The following is a 6,000-nucleotide window of genomic DNA, read 5'->3' as shown; positions in this document are numbered from 1 at the left end:
GCCTAAGGCACACCTGTGCAATAATCATGCTGTCTAATCAGCATCTTGATATGCCACACCTGTGAGGTGGATGGATTATCTCGGCAAAGGAGAAGTGCTCACTAACACAGATTTAGACAGATTTGTGAACAATATTTGAGAGAAATAGGTATTTTGTGTACATAGAAAAAGTCTTAGATCTTTGAGTTCAGCTCATGAAAAATGGGGGCAAAAACAAAAGTGTTGCGTTTATAATTTTGTTCAGTGTATAAACCTGTTCTTTCGATCAGCATCATTTCTGGACAGATCATTCACCGCTTTATTACAAGTTTAAAAGAGCACGAGCGCCCAGTCGCGGCGCTTTGAATTTGCGCGTACCATACAAAGAATGGCATCGCATAGGGAGTTGACTAGTAAAATAGCTACAAAAGTAAAAGCCAAGAGACTTCCGGTGGCTGGGCATGAGTGATGCACGCCTAGAACTGAGCTCCGTCTCAAAAGTCCAAAATTTTGAGCTAATATCTTTACATTCAAAAATTAATTCAGAATAGTTTACTCCGAAGTATCCCTGGAAATGTCTGGACCAAAATCCGCTAAGAATAAGCCGTCTCAAGATGAGACGATAACGAAAAAGAAAGGCAAAGATGGGCCGATTGAAGATTCACTGAACTCTTGAAGATTAAGAGGAGAGGTTTGCCAAAAAAGGTGAAATTGGCAGTAAGAGAGGTAATGGAGGAGGTACTCTCTGGAGAAATCCAAACTTTAAAGAACATGATTGAATCCTCGAACTCAGCAGATGATGAATTGTGACAGGATATCACCCGCCAAGCTGAATTCGGTAAATCATTACAAGGGCGGCTGGACTCTATGAATGCTGTTAAACAGGAGGTTAATATGCATCAGCAAGACATAATGAATCTCCGTGACAAAATGGTTGAAATGGAGGATCGATCGTGAAGATGTAACATACGACTCGTGGGCCTACCTGAGGCAGGGGAGGGTGAAAACACCGTTCAGTTCACCGTATCTACGGCAGCCGAGACAAGACAAACCGTCCTCGAACGCTTATCTTCCGGCTTCTCAGATACCAGGATAGAGAGAGAATTCTTAACGGAGCCAGAGCACCCCGGTCCGAAATAATACATGGCTCATCCAAGCTGTTATTTTTCCCAGATTTTAGCAACGAAACGGCTCTGAAGAGAAGATCGTTTGACAGTGTGAGAAGGCAGTTTGCAGACAAGGGTCTGCGTCCGTTCCTGATATATCCAGCAACCCTGAAAGTGAAATTCAACAGAAACCTACATCACTTCAAGAACGCCGATGATGCAGGGAAGTTTCTGCTGGAATTGGATCATGCCTCACTCTCAACAATTGATGCGCCGAGTACTTCTGCGTCTTCATTTCCAATCGCATTTGATGACCAGGAAAACCCTTATAACATCACTTCACAATTTAGTTAATCAATACAACTGAATTGGGTAAGCAAAACGGCCTTTGTATAAATAGGTCTGATGGGTTATATTAATATTTCTGATGTTCGTTTGGACTTGGACTTGAGACGTGTTGCTTTCGACAGCCACAGGCAGTAGAACTTTGAGTTTTGTTTAATTTTTTCTACCCAAAGAGAGAGAATTCTAAGTCTTGTCTCTTGCAGATGGATAGTAACGTTCTATTTTCTTTTGTTACATGTTCTATCCCCAAAGCCTTGCGGTTTTTGCTTGTTATGTCCACTGTACATCATTTTACTGTTTTTGTGTTCATGTTTTAATTCTGTGGAGGCCCATCTATACTTTAAAAGTTTGATCTTTAAAACCCATATATGAATATACCTCTTAATGTAATGTCGTGGAATGTCCGCGGCCTAAACTCGCCGATTAAACGAACAAAGTGCTTAGAATTTCTTAAACGTAAAAATATCTCGATCGATCTGATCCAAGAAACACATTTAAAAACGAGTGATATCCATATATTTCAGAGTATATTCTTCTGCATCAAACAGATCTAAAGGTGTTGCTATTCTGTTTGATAGGAAATGATCAAACAGATCATTATGATTTTCATAATGTGAAAATTTGTTTTGGATCAATATATTGTCCAAATATACCTGATCCCAATTTTTTCAATGCAACCTCTGCCACTCTCTTAGACATGCCAGAATACTTAAAGGTAGTTGGTGGTGACTTCAATCAAGTCTGTAATATAACTTTGGACAGATCAGCAAATATTAGTTCTGGTTTGGATGCACCTTCCGGGATTAACACGTTTATTACTGAACTGAATATTATTGATGCCTGGCGTCTACGCTATCCTCTAGTGAAAAATTATACCTTCTTCTCTTGTAGGCATAAGACATTTTCCAGAATTTACTACATTTTTGTTTCACCGCAATTAAATCAATTAATCACATCGGTAGACATTCTTCCTATCATTATTTCAGATCATGCGCCTGTGCTATATACTTTTGAGCTTACACGGAATCCTGCTAAACGTGCACACAGGTGGCGCTAATCGAGAATCAGTATCTTCACCCCAAATACTCTGGGAAACAACCAAATGAACTCGCCGATTAAACGAACAAAGTGCTTAGAATTTCTTAAACGTAAAAATATCTCGATCGATCTGATCCAAGAAACACATTTAAAAACGAGTGATATCCATATATTTCAGAGTATATTCTTCTGCATCAAACAGATCTAAAGGTGTTGCTATTCTGTTTGATAGGAAATGATCAAACAGATCATTATGATTTTCATAATGTGAAAATTTGTTTTGGATCAATATATTGTCCAAATATACCTGATCCCAATTTTTTCAATGCAACCTCTGCCACTCTCTTAGACATGCCAGAATACTTAAAGGTAGTTGGTGGTGACTTCAATCAAGTCTGTAATATAACTTTGGACAGATCAGCAAATATTAGTTCTGGTTTGGATGCACCTTCCGGGATTAACACGTTTATTACTGAACTGAATATTATTGATGCCTGGCGTCTACGCTATCCTCTAGTGAAAAATTATACCTTCTTCTCTTGTAGGCATAAGACATTTTCCAGAATTTACTACATTTTTGTTTCACCGCAATTAAATCAATTAATCACATCGGTAGACATTCTTCCTATCATTATTTCAGATCATGCGCCTGTGCTATATACTTTTGAGCTTACACGGAATCCTGCTAAACGTGCACACAGGTGGCGCTAATCGAGAATCAGTATCTTCACCCCAAATACTCTGGGAAACAACCAAATGCTTTATTAGGGGCGAAGCTATCGCATTTGCTTCTTATATGAAGGCGTCCAGAAACTACAGAATTTCACAACTAGAAAAGGAAATTCAAGTAATCAGATCAAAAGCGTCCATTTTCTGAGCAAAAACAGGAATCCCTTCTAGCTTTGAAATAACTTACTGAAATCTAAAGCAGAATTCTCAATACACCGTACAAGAGTGACCTACTATAGTCAAAGCGACAGCTCAAGTAGACTTTTAGCTGCGAAAATAAAGCAGAATGAGCCATTTTCTATTATTAATGCAATCAAAACCCCATCAGGACCTGTTACCTACAATGCAGAGGAAATTAATGATACTTTTAGACTTTTGTATTCCAATCTGTATGAAGCCGAATCGTTTTTTTGACCTGACTGTTCTTAAATCGTATCTTTCAAAGCTTAATTTACTCTCTTTGTCCAATGAAGAAACAGAGTTTCTTGATACACCTTCCACTATTATCGAATTAAAAGATGCATTTATTCAGTGAAAAGAGGTAAATCTCCAGGATTGGATGGTTTTCCTCCAGAGCTATTCCTGGAACTTTGGGACAGTATTGGACCACTTCTCCTAAATTCTATCAATCATGCTCTTAGCATTGGTTCATTTCATCGTGATCAAAACGCATCACTTATTTCGGTGTTGCTTAAAAAAGGCAAGTCTCCTCTGAACTGTGGTAGTTATAGGCAGATATCTTTAATTACAACAGAGTTAAAGCTTTTTGCTAAGCTTTTAGTCAAGAGGCTTGAATTTTCCGTAAGTAAACTAATTAATTTCGATCAATCTGGGTTTTTAAAAGGCAGACTTGCATCCGATAATGTCAGATGTTTTTTACATATTTTTCATGCATCTGAAAGGGATGCGTTACCTGCAGCTGTCTTTACTTTAGATGCGCAAAAGGCCTTTGATAGGGTAAGTTGCGAGTATCTTTGGATAGTTTTGGAGAATTTTGGCTTTGGTAAAATTTTCATATTTATGGTCAAAACACTTTATACTAATCCTCTTGCAGTTGTATTAACGGGTAATATTTTGTCAAAGCCATTTCCTCTGCTTCGTGGAACCCATCAGGGCTGCCCACTTTCCCCCTTACTTTTTGCTCTATCAGTAGAACTGTTAGCACAGTTCTACTGATAGAGCAATTAGACTAGATTCTCTTATATCACCCATAATTATACAAGGAACACAGCATAAAATTTCTCTTTACGCAGACGACATACTATTATATTTCACTAATATACAGTATATGTTTCCTTACCCCAAATAATAAAAGTATTCACCCAGTTTAATCACTTCTCTGGCTATAAAATAAACTGGGACAAATCCCTTCTAGTTCCTTTAAATGCCCCGGCGAAAAGTCTTATATTACCACCTATTCCTCATATTCAATAGCATGACACGACATTTACGTATTTGGGTCTAAAAATAACAACTTTTGCTAATATATCACGTACAAACTATGACAAGCTTAAACTTGACATTTTTGTTGATATGCAGAGGTGGTCTAACCTTAAAATGCCATTACAGGGCAGAATTTCAATAATAAAGATTAATGTTCTTGGTAGGTTGAATTTTCTGTTTTCTATAATTCCATTACCCCCAACTGTAAATTATTTTGAGGAGTTGCAATCTCAGATAACTAATTTTATTTGGGATGGTAAAAAACACGTATTCGTCTGAATACTCTTCAGCGAATGAAATTATCTGGTGGTTTGGCACTACCTGACTTTAAATTGTATTATTGGTCCTTCCAGGTAAAGGCATTCACAAATTGGTGTGATAAAGACTCTGTTCTTCTCTGGCGCCAGATAGAACAAGAAATTGTAAAACCTCACAGAATTGAAGATCTGTTATTTGCTGGACTTAAACCTAAAACTGCACATAAGAGGTTTGGGCCAATTATAGGTAACTCCTTGCAGGTTTGGTCAAATGTTCAAAATCAAATGAGCTGCAATACTAAACTCTGTGATCGCTCCCCCATATGGCATAATTACAATCTTTTGGAATTTACATTCTGCAGGATTTGTATGGAGAAAATGGCTTAAAATAATTTCAGGACCTTGGACATGCTACTCTCTTCCTGGATTCTCTTGGTTTCTATACCTACAACTGAGATCAGCAATCAAAGCTCACGGAGTTCCCTGGGATTCTCCTCTTTGTGCTCACCCGTTGAGCTTGTGGGTTTATTCAGGATCTTCATGCACTGGACTGGTATCTAGAATATATGCACAGTTAATTTCAAAACGTGATAAAGCTCTGGGAGTGATGGAATCATGACCTTAAGGAGAGGGACATGGAATTGGATTGGGGGAAGGTATGGAACAATGTGTTCTTTTCATCAAAGAATCCTGCGCACCAGTTGATTCATTTTAATTTTGTTCAGAAGTTTTATCTTTCCCCATACAGATGTTTTAAAATGAAGCTTGCAGATACCCCGAACTGTACAAAATGTAACTTGAACACGGTTGGCACGTATTTACATATTTTCTGGGATTGCTCAGATGTCTCTAATCTTTGGTCTCAAGTAGCAGTATTTCTTGAGGACATTTTGGAGTTCCCAATCCCTAAACTACTTACTTTATTTTTATTTAATGATGACTCTTCATTTAACATTAGTACTAATTTGGCTTCTAAGGAAATTATTTTTGCTGGTTTAACAGCTGCAAAAAAAAACTATAATTCATTCTTGTCATCAATAAAAGAATGGTACAATTACTTTAGAGATATTGTTCTTATAGAAAGATCATTGGCTATCATTCAT

The sequence above is a fragment of the Sinocyclocheilus grahami genome, unplaced genomic scaffold (assembly GCF_001515645.1).
Source record: "Sinocyclocheilus grahami isolate Dianchi unplaced genomic scaffold, SAMN03320097.WGS_v1.1 scaffold1037.1, whole genome shotgun sequence".
Taxonomy (NCBI): Eukaryota; Metazoa; Chordata; class Actinopteri; order Cypriniformes; family Cyprinidae; genus Sinocyclocheilus; species Sinocyclocheilus grahami.
This window is presented reverse-complemented; position numbering follows the sequence as displayed.